The sequence below is a fragment of the Benincasa hispida genome, chromosome 5 (assembly GCF_009727055.1).
Source record: "Benincasa hispida cultivar B227 chromosome 5, ASM972705v1, whole genome shotgun sequence".
NCBI lineage: Eukaryota > Viridiplantae > Streptophyta > Magnoliopsida > Cucurbitales > Cucurbitaceae > Benincasa > Benincasa hispida.
Genome location: NC_052353.1, coordinates 35737017 through 35753283, shown reverse-complemented (window position 1 = coordinate 35753283; position 16267 = coordinate 35737017).

Sequence of the window (16267 nt, the reverse complement as noted above, 5' to 3'; positions counted from 1 at the left end):
CCATTGCGATACCAAAGAGTCCAAACTGCCAGATAAATGTCCATGCAAGGTAAACCATTTTGCTATGCATGTTAACCAAAAAAAAAAAAAAAGAAAAACATAAATTTCCAGAACTTAAACTTGATGAACCCCAGGAAGAGGCCATTGATAATCGTGAACATCTTCCATGGCAAGCTTCTTTCCACCTCAACGTGAAGCCACTAAATCTGAATCAAACCAACTCCAAAAGCAATATGGTTCTCAGTCTGAGATGTAATATGAATCTATCACAGAGGTAAAATATAAAATATAAAAAAAATATTAATCTTTTCGGCATTGGGATAGAAACTAATAGCTCCATATACTACAACTATGACATTTTTATTCTATAATCTAGATTGTAGTCCCTTTCTGTTTGATCTCAACTAATGTTACATAACAACTACCTGACTTTACAATATTTGGTGTGATGAACTTATTTCAAATATTCGATATAGGAGGCTTCACGATTATAACCCATCACCACTAGAAACATATGGCCTTACAGTTTTCTAATCCCACTACTAAACCAACACAAGATGGTTGCTACTAAAATGAGAAACTACTATATCAAGTAACATATACAGGGCAAGTCAACTTGCATACACTTTTGAGGTTGTACCAAGAGCTATAACATCTCTACTCACAAACTCAACTGGGTCAACCCCAATGTCTACTTCCAGAACCAGGATTGTTCGTTAGTTGAGAATTTAATAAGGTCCCATTTAAGCTACTAAGGTTAACAAGCTACCATTTCATATTTGCATTCAAATTAATAGTTTAGTAATAAGCAGAACAACACACAAGTAAGACAAACATAAATGTAGATTGTAATTTGATGATGAACTACTATAACAATATTTATATTTAGGTTCCATTTTATCAAGTCATGCTTCCGTTTGAATTCTGAATCTTTTCGTTGTAAATCACCAGAAAGTACTCTTCCAAGAGTCAACGGGAGCCCATATGTTTTTGCATAATGTATCGAATAATGCACTCTAACAGGAAGATGTGATGGTATGTTTTACATACTCACATACATTCCATTTGATTTTAGCCTCACTGAATAAACGAATGAGATGAGAAATTACATCCATGTGGGATATTGTCACACCCCGCCCCGAGCTCGCACTCCTGAGTCCGAGGAGAGGCATGATATTAACTGATGCTACTTTGGTTAACCTACTAGTTTCTTTTTAATAACCTTACTTAACAGCAGTGGAAGAATATTACATGCTTTAATTAGAAACTAGTTTACAAACTCAAGTTACATTTAATTCATTTATTAAAGGAACTTTCATCAACAAAGATAGTTTTACTGGCGAGATCCCCATGAGCGAGGTCAGCGAGATCAAGCTTTTCTTGGCAAACTTTCATCCTAGTGATACTCAATCCAATTCCTGGCAAGATTTTCTTCTAGAGCGAGATCGGCGAGATTCTCTAGAGCGAGATCAGCGAGATTTTCTCTATAAGCGAGATCCTCATCCCATATCTCGCAATAACTCCCACTGTGAAATGGTTGTTTCTTCATCCTAAGCAGCTGTTTGCTTATGCACCGATTCTCTGTTATAACTTTAAAAATTCATAACTCAAAATCCAGAGCTCTTTTCAAGAAACTTCCTTCTACAAACTTGTTTAGAATTGAGTTAATTTCTTACCTAAAATTTCAGCTAAAAATTTCTTGTAGTTTGCCCTAGAACTTCCAATCTTCACCTCAGGCCCTGATTAACCCAAGTTTCTACCTCCTCTGTACTTTCTTCACTTCTTGTCCTTCTACTTGTGCAATCTTCCTCTAGCAAGACAACCTCACAAACTAGATTCTCTCAGTTTTTTAATGGCACCAATTTCACTATATTTGCTCATGTCAATTGCCAAAACCATGCTTTTGAAGTTCTTCTTCCAAAAACTTCCCACCGCCTCCAGAGTTCAAGGGTTAACTGCCACGTCACCCCCCATTTAATATGTTTTTCCTTCCCTTCCATCATAACTCCTACAAACAAACATGAATTGCTACTTAGTAAATATATAATATAACATTTCTTTGGCTAAACATGCTTATCTAGGAAACCTAGAGTTCGGGGTTTACAATCATCCCCCCCTTAAAAGAAATTTCGTCCTCGAAATTTACTTGATATGTCATTTGAAAAGAGGATATCTCGTCCTCATTTTCTCTTCAGGTTCCCAAGTAGCTTCCTTGATTCCATGATTATGCCCTAGCACCTTCACCAAAGGAATCTTCTTATTTCTAAGTACCTGGTCTTTCTTGTCCAAAATCTCGATGGCCTCTTCCATGTAAGATAAATCTTCTTTGAGCTATACCGGTTTTGTTGCTAGTATCTGCATAAGATCAGGCATGTATTTCCTTAGCATCGACACATGAGATATGTCGTGAATACGAGCTAGCTACATCGGCAACTACAACCTATAAGCTGCTGGACCAACCCGTTCCACAATTTCATATGGTTCGATGTATCGTGGACTTAACTTCCCTTTTCTCCCAAACCGGAGAATTCATTTCCATGGGGATAGCCGAAGGAATACCCGTTCTCCAACTTCAAATTCTAGTTCTCTTCTTCGCTTATAGGCGTAGCTCTTCTGTCTATCGCGAGCCGCCTTAAGATTATCTCTAATAAGGTTCACATTCTCTGGGGTTCTACAAGGTCGGTCGTACAATGCTTCATAGGGAGCCATTCCGATACTAGAATGGTAGTTATTGTTTTATGCAAGTTCAATCAACGGTAAGTGTGTATCCCAACTTCCTTTGAATTGTAATACACTAGCTCTTAATATATCTTCTAGTGTCTGTATAGTTCTTTCCGACTGTCCACCTGTTTGTGGATGAAAAGCCATACTGAAATGCAATTTAGTGCCCATAGCCTTTTGTAAACTAGGCCAAAATTTTGAAGTGAACCTCGAGTCCCGGTCTGATACTATCGACACTGGAGCTCCATATTGAATGATTATCCTATCCACATAAATCTTAGCTAGACAGTCTAGTATAAAAATAACTTTTACTGGTATAAACTTGGCCGTCTTGGTTAATCTATCGACTATTACCTAAATTCCATCATATCCTGAGGGTGTCTTAGGCAATCCAAATAGAAAGTCCATTGTCACATGCTTCCACTTCCACTCAGGCACTGGAAGTGGATTAAGTAATCCTGCTGATCTTTGTCTCTCAGGTTTTACTTGTTAACAAACTATACATCGATCCACATATTCTGTTATGTCTCTCTTCATCCCAGGACACCAGTACGACTTCTTCAAAGTTCTATACATCTTGGTGCTACCTGGATGCATGGCATAAGCGGAACTATGTGATTCCTATATAATGGCTTGTTTAAGCCGTAGCTTGTTAGGCACACACATTCTCCCCTCCTTTTCTAGTACACTGTCTGTTCCCAGTTGAAAGTCAACCCTGATGCCCTTACTTACATCATTAGCAATCTTCTAAAGATCAGGGTCTTTCAATTGATCCTGTTTTAAGGTTTTCTACTAAGGTTGGCCTTATCTGAAAAGTAACTATCATTCCTCCTGACGATTCTACCGATAAGGCGATTCTTGAATTCTTGAACTCCTACAATAGCATTCCTCTTATTGAACCAATAATGGCCTTGGGTCCCGAGGATTTCTTACTTAGTGCATCTGCTACAACATTAGCCTTACCAGGGTGGTACTCGATGGAGCAGTCATAATCTTTAATCAATTCAATCCATCTTCGTTGTCTTAGATTCAACACTTTTTTATCAAAGATATATTTTAAGCTTTTGTGATATGTAAATATTCTACAGCGCTCTCCGAATAGGTAATGTCTCCACAACTTCATAGCCAAAACAACTACTGCCAACTCCAGATCATGTGTAGGATAGATGCTTTCGTGTTTCTTAAGTTGACGAGAGGCATATGCAACCACCTTTCCATCCTGCATCAACACACATCGCAATCCTTGTCGGGATGTGTCATAATAAATCTCAAATTCCTTACCTGGAATAGGCAAGGTAAGAACTGGTGCTGATACTAATCTTTGTTTCAGCTCCTGAAAACTATGCTCACACTCCGACGACCATTCAAGCCTCATGCCTTTCTTGGTCAAGTTCGTCAACGGAAGAGCTATCTTAGAGAAACCCTCCACAAATCTCTGATAATAACCTGCCAAACCCAGGAAAATGATGCCATCTGCTGGAACAACATGCCCAAGAAATACCACCCGATCTAACCAAAAATCACATTTACTGAATTTAGCATACAACGGCCTATCTCACAGTGTCTTCAATACTATCCTCAGGTGGGTTATATGATCCTCCCTACTACCAGAATACACCAATATATCATCTGAATACTATCACGAACTGGTCCAAGTAGGGATGAAATATCTTGTTCATAAGATCCATTAATACCGCAGGGGCATTTGTTAATCCAAATGGCATTACTAAAAATTCATAATGTCCATATCTTGTTCTAAATGCGATTTTAGGAATGTCAACTTCCTTCACTTTCAGTTGATGATAACCCGATCACAGGTCTATCTTTGAAAACATCGTGGCTCCTCTTAGCTGATCAAACAAATCATCAATCCGTGGTAACAGATATTTGTTCTTAATCGTTACCTTATTCAGCTGCCTATAGTCGATACACAATCTAAGTGTATCGTCTTTCTTCCTCACAAATAATACCGAAGCTCCCCAAGGCAATACACTAAGTCGAATGTATCCTTTGTCAATAACTCTTGCAGCTGAACCTTTAATTCTTTGAACTCAATCGGCACCATTCTATACGATGCCTGCAATATAGGAGTTGTTCCTGGAACTAAGTCAATAGTAAACTCCACCTCCCTGTCGGGTAGTAATCCCAATAGTTATTCAAGGAATATATCCTGAAAATCATTTACCACTGGGACATTTTCTGGGTTTAGTTTTTTCCCTTGAGCAACCACCACATAAGCCAGATAGGCTTTACATCCCTTGCTCAACAGCTTTCGATCTTTCACTGTCGATATTAGATTTCCCATAGCTAATCTTTTGATTCCTGTCAGCACTGCATCCTGGCCATTTGATTTTCTAAGTACTACCTTGTTCTTGTAACAGTCTACTGAAGCACGATACTTACTTAGAAAATCCATTCCTATGATAACATCAAACTTCAATAGTTATAAGGGAAGTAAATCAGCATAGAAGTTCTGACCATTGATCAGTACCTCACAATGATTATAACATCTATCTACCATTATCACATCTCCCAAAGGGGTAGAGATAAATAACTCTTCAAGCATAGGTTCAACCAACCTATCTATACTAGATGTATACATGCTAGATATAAATGAATGTGTGGCACCAGGATCAAATAGAACACAAGCAGATTGTCCACATAATATAACATTACCGATCACAACATTTGGAGACTCCGCTGCCTCCTGATGTGTCACGTCGTACACTCGCCCCTGCTGCTGGGGTCGACCTATGACATTCTTTTGCTTGGCACCACTTGACCCTTCGCCTCGATTTCCAACACTCTTTGGTTGGTTAACTATTTGGAAGGTTGCTATTGTGCTGTCAGGACATCCCTGTTCACTTGGGGATAGTCCCTCTTGAAATGCCCTGTTTGTCCACATTGAAAACATACCCCTTGGCCACTATAGCATGCCCCAAAATGCCTCTTGCCACAACTAGGGCACGTCGGTCTCTTGCCTGTGCTGGCTACCGACTCATCAGCTCGTGGCATCTCTGATCGACTAGCTGCACTGGCCGAGGGTCTCGTTTTTCTTTTCTTGGATCCCTGCCAACTGGTTCCCCTGAATTGGCTTCCACTAGTCTGAGTTGCAACTGGAGGTCAAGTTCCCTTGTCTCTAGGCCTTACTACTACCTCACTTCCTCTTGGCAACTGCTCATCATCTACTAAACTTCGCTCGACTCGTGTTGCTGTTTCTACTAACTGGTTAAAATCTAGCCAATTAGCCGTAGACGTCACCAGATTTCTAATTTCTTTCCTTAAACCCTGTTCAAACTTCCTACATCGATCTCTTTGCTCAGCAATATTTGGTAGGGCGTATTACGATAATTCTGTAAATTTCTGCTCGTACTCTGCCACCAACATCGTTCCCTGCGTTAGTTTGAGAAACTCATCCCTTTTCGCATCTCGGAACGAGCGGGGTAGTACTTGTCTTCAAAGGACTTCCTGAACTCAGGCCATAACATCGCATCTATACTGGCTCGTCTGGCAGATATCACTTTCCACAATTTCTCTACTCCTTTCTGTAATAAGAAGGTGGCTAGCCCTACTTTCCTATCCTCTAGACAACTCATAACATTGAAACATTTTTCAACTACATCCAGCCATAACTCGGCTTCAGTTGGGTTTGTTTTACCTTCAAATGTCACAGCCCCTAGGGTTTTAAACCTTTCGATACCATAATTCTTCTCTGGGTCGGCTCGTACAGAGCCCAGCTACTAATCTCTGCACTATCCTGTCAAAAACTACATCATCTAGCTCAGGATCTGCCCTTGCTTGGGAAGTACTAGACTCTCCCTCAGACATCGTTTCCTAACCCACTAGATCATTCACCTTCTTTTTCCCACCCAGTAGGTTCTCTCTAACCTCCGAGCCTCTATTGGTAGGGTCAGTATTCCTACCTCCTGTCTGTTTACTCGGTCTGCCATGTTGCCTGGGCATTTCCCCTAATACAATGTACACATTCTAGGGACTCGCACTTAGGGACTTAGACTTATGCATGAACTTCCACTCTCATTCCTAAAACCTTGTCACACCCCCTCCCAGATTACCCTCTGAATCTAAAAGAGGATATGACCCCGGTAGTTACTAGCCCTGCTGCCAGCACCTACTACCTTAGCCCTCTAATCTAAATGCCAACCTGATAAACATTAATAATGTATGCTTATGGTATGCCTCCTTAAGATTCTACAAAATATTATATAAACACATGCATACAGCCATGATATGACATCTAAGGGGAGAAACATTCACAGATGAGCCCAAACATCACTAACAAAACCCCAATCCCTTTCAAAACATGTGTACATAAATAGATCATCAACTTAAGTCTTCTTAATAAGCCGAGTCTTTAGGTGGCAAGCAGCAGCAGGATCAACCCAGAGGAATCTAACCGCTACCTGAGAAGGGAAAACACAGAAATTCCATGAGCTTAAAGCCCAATGAGTGATTATAAAATCGTATAACATTATACATTACATCACTGTAAACATGTAAATATATTAATAAGGGTTTCAAGAAATTGTCTCTAAATGTAGCTTTAAACCATTTTTAGATACCATCAAACATCATTATTCCCTAGTTGAGAACGAGCCTAAATGCTCTAGCTCCCAACGTTTATTACCGACCAAGAGACCCATACTTTAGCCTCTTATTCAGAACTGCCTATGTGCACGTGGCCATACTAAGTACCGTCATACCTTAGGTACTTTCGCTCAGATACCTTCTCAAACCTGTCTTTCAGTATCGAGCTACTAAGATACCTTCTCAAATATGCTTCGGTATCAAGTTGGTCAGGTACCTTCTCAAATGTCCTTCGGTATCGGGGTATTTTATATCATCAAGTTAAGTTTTGTTTCCTACCATCTACACAAGAACTCATTCTCTCATAGCCTTCCTCTAGAAAGCATATTTTAACATTAGAACATAACTGTTGTAATGACTACATGACATACCTTGGCCTGTGCTACACATATACAAGCCGGGGAACATGCGTTAAGTTATTCACCATCTATTTGTTCATTGAGAAAGTATAAATTCATCACTAACGTCACTGTAACTTACTTGATTTTATATGCATAAGTACTGGAGACATTAATTCACTTAGTCACTCACCGCTCGTCAAGCTCTTAATGGTTTATACGCCTCTCATAGCTCTTCTTGGCCTGAAAGGACATAATTCCCGGTTAAACTACTTAGAATTCTTAGTAAAATACCTCAATTAGTTCATTTATTAAAGGAACTTTCATCAACAAAGACAACTTTACTGGCGAGATCCCCCATGAACGAGGTTAGCAAGATACTCTATAGCGATACCAACGAGATTCTCTAGAGCGAGATCAAGCTTTTCCTGGCAAACTTTCATTCTGATACTCACCTTACTAGCGATACTTAACCCAATTCCTAGCGAGATTTCCTTCTAGAGCGAGATCGGCGAGATTCTCTAGAGTGAAATCAGTGAGATTTCCTCTATAAGTGAGATCCTCATCCCCATATCTCGCTATAACTCCCACGGTGAACTGGTTGTTTGTTCATCCTAAGAAGCTATTTGCTTAAGCACCGATTCTCGGTTATAAATTTAGAAATTCATAACTCAAAATCCAAAGCTCTTTTCAAGAATCTTTCTTCTACAAACCTATTTAGAATTGATTAACTTTCTTACCTTATAATCTCAGCTAAAAATTCTTTGTAGTTTGGCCTGGAACTTCCAATCTTCACTTCGAGCCCTGATTAACCCAAGATTATGCCTCCTCTGTACTTTCTTCATTTCTTGTCCTTCTCCTTGTGCAATCTTCCTTCGACAAGACAACCTCGCAAACTAGATTCTCTCAATTTTCGAATGTCACCAATTTCACTAAATTTGCTCATGTCAATTGCCAAAACCATGCTTTTGAAGTTCTTCTTCCAAAAACTTCCCACTGCCTCTAGAGTTCAAGGGTTAACTGCCATGTCACCCCTCATTTAATATGTTTTTCCTTCCCTTCCATCATAACTCCTATAAACAAACATGAATTTCTACTTAGTAAATATATAATATAACATTCCTTTGGCTAAACATACTTATCTAAGAAACCTAGAGTATTCGGGGTTTACACATTATCCCAACAACCAATCTCATTTATTACTATTTCTAGACTTGTGGCAGAGCTTGATCAACACCGCAACATGAACTCGCCAGCTACCTGCAAGAAAAACACAGAGACAAACCATGAGCTTTACAAAGCTCAGTAAGTGATAAAACAAATATAAGTCTTTTACAAGCATTATCACGAGGTTCCCACACAAACCTCCACCATAACGTGAAGCTTTCACAAACCCAGCTACACACACGGTAGATGGCTAACATTTCATAACTAAAAATATCAATCTATGTGCACATAGTTCTCCCTTCCATGGGCTCAGAAGCTAGGCCCGACAGCCCTCTGACCATCCCATTTCAAGGTTTTTCCGTCCCACAGGCTCAGGAACTAGACTCTTCGGTCCCCTGACTATCCTGTAAGGATTTATTTTGGGCTTAGGCTCTAGGTCCATAGACCCCCTGACCATCCCAACATCATACACATCTCATAGCATAAACTACAGCATATTAATTAACAATATGCTTAAAAGAGCAAAGGAAGAAACCACTCACAGTGATCGGGAACTTTCTTCCCAGTTCACCCGGTTTCCCTTATTCCTTCGCTGGACCCTATTTCAGGTTTATCTTTAAACTTAGATTACTCACTCTTTCGAGCCTTATCTCAAGTCATTCCCTTCTTTAAAATTTTGTGAAAATATCTCTATCATACCTTAAAGTTTCGTCTTGAAATTCCTTGGCAAATGTTATAAGTCTCAAGTTTATTCCCCCTGGCCCGACTGTCTCCTCACTAGTGAGCACCTCTCAATTTTCCTTGAATTTGATAGCCTTAGAGTTAGAATTATGTTAAGGTATCCCTCACACCGAAACACTTAATTTAGAAACTTTTGGTTCAAAAGTCACTTGATTTGCACGAGTAGTTTGGAAAAGCTTCTTGTTTGAAGTTAGCTCATGCGTCTGCCCGTACGACCTTGTTTCCTTCGACACCTTGGCTAGTTCTTCTGTCCGAACATTGCCTTCCCTCCTTCGAATATCTTTTATTCTTTTCTTTCTTTATGGTTTTTTGTGTACTTAACTGATGTGTGGGTTGAAGTGAGGCGTTCTGCCCCTTTTTATAGGCGTTCAACTCTTCTCCATTGCCTGACACCTCTTCCCTTGATCACATCCAAGTGTTTTCCTTATCTTTTGCTAACTCCCAACCTCTTCCACCTTCTGCTTGATGTGTCTTCACCTCACACTATCAACTCATCCCTCACATCAACGCAATCTTAAGTGTCCTCCTCCTCCGTAGCCAGCACTTAAGGCTTAACTATGCATGTCTGCTCGTTCACACACCTCATTTACTTAGGTCTAAGAATCCTTCCTAGCAAGCCATATGTCTAGAGGACATCCTTAGATGCGTCCATCCACCCTCATAGGCGCTTGTCCCCCTTCGTATGCGGTCATCTAGCCACAAATGTGCACATCCAATTGCTGCAACATTCCTATGTCCGAACACATCAAATGGCGCATGCGTCCATCCTGGCTCGTCTTATCACCGCATAGTTCATCNCACATCAAATGGCGCATGCGTCCATCCTGGCTCGTCTTATCACCGCATAGTTCATCGCCTAACGCTGTTTCCGCATACAAGCAATGCATAATGTTGCCGCATAGCATCGACACATAGCGTTGCCACATAGCATCGACGAATAGCATCACCGTGTGACACCAATGCATAGGAGCTGTCGTATACCATCGACGCATACCTTCGACTGTACAATGCATAGCACCATTGTATGACGCCAATGCATAGCGATGTCGTATACCATCGACGCATACCTTCGGCCACACAACTTCGCATCGCCGCATTCCCTCGCACTGCATGCCCTTGCATAGGCATCACCGCATGCCATCGCATAACACTTCTGCGTCCATCGCCGCATGCCATCGCGTCCATCATATACCAAGGCTGCTGCATAGCATCACCACATGCCCTCGGCCATATTACCGCATACCATCGACTACATCACCGCATAGCAAGGCTGCCGCATCCATCGCACCACATGCGTTGTTCTAACCTTTCAAGGCATTGGCTGCCGCATGCGTTGTTCTTGGCCATACTTCAGCCTCTTTCACTGCTCAAGTAACCTCTTAATACTTCATGGCTCACGCATGGCACCACACCAACGCATTGTCAAACACTTAGTCATTTTTTTCTCCTTGGCTTCCAACAAATGTTTATACTTAGCCAAATTTCACTAGTTATGGCTTATTTCCAAAGTTATTTGACAAAACCTTTTAATCACTAAGAAATTTCCTATTTTTTAACTAAGGATCTAACTCATACTTAGTTAATCTCTTATATTTTTTGTTTAAAAGGGAAAATGGAATTTCGGGTTTCACAAATATCTTAACTTGAAATTTTGTGAAGTTGATATCTTCTAAGGCTCAATTTTGCATGATTTTGAACTTCTGGAATCATGTTTGTGATGTAAGTACATTTAAAGGTTTGACCAACTGAAATAACTTTTAAATAAGTACATTTAAGGGTTGAATGGATTGAGGAGGGCGAAAGATAGGATCGAGGGAGAAAGACTTATAAAAAAAAAAACTTATTTTAATACATATCCCACCCAGAAATCAGAGATGAACAATCAATAAAATACAGAGAAAACTAGATGAACAACAAGTTTCCTCTTTGTAATTGAAACATAATTCTAAAAAACATATACCCGATTACCATGGGCCAAACTCATTCCCGACCTAAATTTCGACCTAACCCGTTTATGTCTTCACTCGACCCCAATGCTACTGATGTCGTTTGGCTTGAGAAATTCTCATTTCTCTACAAACCGTGCCATAAAACGACACAAAAACAATCCAATTAAATTTCAGTAAAAAAAAAAAAGTGTTTTTAGATTCATTGATGGATGACGATTTGCATCATTAATTTCTTGATTGATAGATCTTTACCTAGATGGGAATCTACAATTTTCGTAGCCTGAAAAACAAGAAAGATCAAAATCGGAACACAATTCAAATATAGCATTTTCTGTTACAGATATGGAAAGTTTCTTGGAGTCAAAGAATAAATTTCGAGCAAGAATTTGAGAGATCAGAGTGAAGAAGAAACATATTAATATTTAAGCAGATATATGGAGCTTGTGGCGATTGGAGAGGATGAATTAGAAGACAGATAGAATGAATGTGAAGGCCGAAAAGCAAGGATGATACTTTTTGTGAAGGAGAAGAGCGAAGAAGGATCAAAGCTGGGAAGAAGAAGAGAGAAGCTGAAGAGACCTTTTGCAGTGAGAGAACGTGAAGTTTGATTGGGAGAATGAGTGAACCGGTGAAGAGACTTTGAAAAGCGTAACCCTTTTTAGAGGGAGAAATTTGTTGGGAAATTTCATTATTTTGACTAGCACCCAAAATATTTTGGTTTGCCGCTTTTTCCCTCTACTTTTAATAACAATAATCTTAAAAGGCTATTCTAAAAAGTTATTGAAGATGATATCTGTTGTAGTGTTAGGCTCTACGTGTGTCACTATAATCATCATTATTTTACAGATAAATCAATGTTGTAAAGGCTTAACTTTTTCATATTAGGTGGTATATCGATGAACTCGGTTACCAATCTCTAAGTTTTTGTTTCTTGATTTTGTGAAACCCGGATCTCCATTTTCCTACTTAAGTAAGTGATTAAGGGGTTGATTAGGAGAAAGTTAAATCCTATGTTATGTAAATAATCTAATAATTTTACAATTGTCATAATAATTATAATAATTGTCACCTTCTGTGGATCAACAATTAGTAAGAGTGAATGTAAACTATAATGGTTAGGTATTATAGTTACGATAAGCATATTTGATTCTAGAGTACGAGTAGAGAGTACCCTAAAAGGATAAAAAGAAGAGAAAACCTTGAAGACTTAAATCCTGAATAGTGAAGAAAGGATTGAAGAACTGAGGAAAATATAGAAAATTATTTGGGAAAATTCGTGTGGAAGTTGCACGGAGATAAACCATATTCACAGTAGCTAACGAGATTGGAAAGAATAAGAGTGGAGAGAGCGACACCAGCGAGAGTGGAGGCAATGAGAGAATGGGAGAGAGTGAGATTGGTTGAGCGAGAGACTGGGAGACAGCGAAGTTGGAGAGAAAACGTGGAGAGAAAGAAGGAGAGAGCAACGCTGGCGAGATTGGAAAGAGCGATGCTGGCGAGATTGGAGAGAGCGAGATCCTTAGCGAGAAACCTGGAGAGAGCGACACTGCCGAGATCCAAGCTAGCGAGAAGGCTGGAAAGAGCGAGATCCTTAACGAGAAACATGGAGAGAGAAACACTACCCAGAGCCAAATGAGCAAGAAGGCTGGAGAAAGCGAGATCCTTAGCGAGAGTGGAGAAAGCCAGAGTTTGAGCGAGAAAGTTGAAGAGAGCGAGAGTGGAGAGAGCGAGATTGTGAGCGAGAAAGTGGGAGAGAGCGAGAGTGGAAAGAGCGAGACTAAGCGAGAAAGTGGGAAAGAGCGAGAGCGGAGAGAGCGGAGAGCAGCCTGAACGGCTCATTCAAATGTCACTCTCACGCGTCGCCTATGCATTGAACGACCGAGTAAGCTTCTGGGTGATGTATTGGACGCGTTGGGGGTGGATTATACATTTAAAAACCCTAATTTGATTACAAACAAAGCTTGAAGACGTAAGGAAAAACGTCAATTAAAATTTAGGTGTCCGATTAAGGGAAATTCTTAAACCCTATGAAACTATGTTTGATGGGTTTGGGAAGAAACATTGAACCAATGTGAAGTCAGCTTACGTTGATAAAAAGGATTAAACATTTGGCCATGTAGCCAAGTAGGTGCTATCAATCCCACGAGCAATTTGAACGCCTATAAATAGGGAGTTGGGATTTCATTTTCATATCACACAAAAATCGTAGAGAAAGTAGCGGGCAGTGAGGGTTCAGAGGAATGTGGCAACTTGAGACAAGGAGATCTCCTAATCTATGAAGCTTCTTGAGTCATTTTAGAATAGTTTTGTAGAAGGAAGTATCTCAAAATAAGGTTTAGAACTATGAGTAATCTAAGCTGTAAGTTGGATCTTGATTCTAGGGGTAAAAAGTGAGTCCGAGGTAGAAAAGGGAACTATTAGAAAGGCTCCTAAGCAATTAAGGTGAGTGTTATAGTTTTGATAGTTAACATATGTCGTGAGTGTTATAGCTTTGATCATTAACACATAGTGTGAGTGTTATAGCATTATAGTTTCGATATATCGGAGTGTTATTTGCTTTGATAAATAAAGAATATTGTGTGTTTATACAGTGTTGATAGTAAATGCATATTATCAGTATTCACTTAGCTTTATACTCTGATATTGGAATATATTCATCTGTAGATACAAAATACATGCTTTTGGTGATAGGATGATTCCATGATATTGTTTGTGTGTGACTGTGGAAACTGAGATTATGCCCGGGATATAGTTAGCATGCTTAAAAATGATGCTTGGGGGGAAACATATGGTCGACTTCGGTCGGCGGGAAAATATGGTCGGCTTCGGTCAGCGGGAAATAAAAGTCCGTGACGACCGGCGGAAAATATGGTCAAGTACCTAAGCCTGACTAGCGGGATAAATAAAATGGTCGATGTGCACATTGGTGGGAATTGGGGTCATAGGAAGGTTTCCATAGATGATTGTATTGATTAATGATATGATATGCATGCTACGTATAGCTTTTGGGATAAAGATTACTGGTTGCATGATTATATCTTTGACTGTGCATGAGTTATAATGCGAGTGTTGGCATGTGATTGATTTCCCAAAAATGATGATTTTTAAAGTGAATTTCATCTTAAAAGAACCACTCACTGGGCTTATTAGCTCACACTCTTAAAATTTTTTTCTTAATCCCCTTCCTCAGGCAGCGGAAGATGAGGAGTTCCAGGGTGCTGCTAAGGTCAAGGTCTACCACGTGTCCCAATTACACTTCCGGAGGGTTTTTACGGTTGTCGTTGTAAACTTTGTTGTTAAGTCCTTAAGTTGTATAAACGTTATTTCACTATCGTAATAAAAGATGGGCCTACTTAATCCGTTATAGTTATCTCCTTGACTTAATCATTCCACTGTATATAAGTTATAGTACAGTATCAGAGTTATTCCACAAGAATCATTAGGCAGTAAGTGTCAGCTCAAGGGTTGATAACTGCTCCAGTCGCATCCCTCTCCCAGGCTAAGAATGTGGTCTGGGGTGGGGTGTGACAAATTTGTTGTTTGTTATTTTGTTATTATGTCTGTGATTACCAAGACGTCTTGTTTAATATATGTGCTCTATGTAACATAACACCTTAAAATTTTAGGATGCTTGTTACTCATTATGATTCTAATTCTTTAAAGGAGGCATTGGTGAATAAGTGTCAAATTGGTGTTCTTGCATGATGTTCTGATCAAATTATCAATGGCAATGATGATGGAAAATAATCTTTGTGTTGGAGTGGAGGTGGAGAAAAAAATAAGAAAATAAATGATTTACAAAGGAAAGTGTGTGTAGAGTTATGATGACTATGATGAATAAAGAGAATGAAATTGGAAAATTAGTGCCTATTTGATAACGTTCGTGCTTACGATTTTTTTGTTTTTATTTCTTATTTTTTAAGAAACTGACTTGTTTGATAACTATTCTTATTTTGTAGTTTTTAGAATTTGAGTAACGCTTATGAAAATGGGTTTTGTTTCTATTTTATATAATATTGTTTCTTTTATTTATCAAACCATCTTTTCACCTCTTGGTTGTGTGTTCAACTCCTATCTTGGGCACCTTTATTTTTCTCTTTTTATATTTATGTTTCATCTTTTATATTTTATTTATTAATTTTTCTATTTACAAAAAGTTCTACTGTATTTGTATTTATATTTTATTTTTATTTTGAATTTAAGAACTTAAATTTATATATTATTTTAATTTTGAATATGTACATTAATTTTTTATATTTTAAACTTCCACTCTCAAGATGTCCACTTATTTATTTTATTTCTTTTATATTTATTTTCATCTTTCATCTTTTTATATTTTTATTAATTTTTCTATTTACAAAAATAATTATGCTATATTTATATTTACTTTGATTTTGTATCTTAAAATTCTCCTCTATTATTTTAATTTTCGAAATGTATATTATGTTTTTTTTTTTTTTTTTTTTTACATTTCAACTTTTGAATATTAACTTTTACATGTTTATATATTATTTGAATTCTAATGTTTTTAGTATATCTAAAACCGAGTAGAATTTTACAATGTATAAATTTTGCTAACAAGATACTTATTTAACTTAACGAATTTTACAATGTGTAAATTTTGCTAACAAGACACTTATTTAACTTAACTCTAATATTTTACAACAACGGCAATTACATAATAACTTGAGTTAGAGATGACAGTGTCGGTCAATTTGGGTAACATATGAAGGTTAGGATACAACT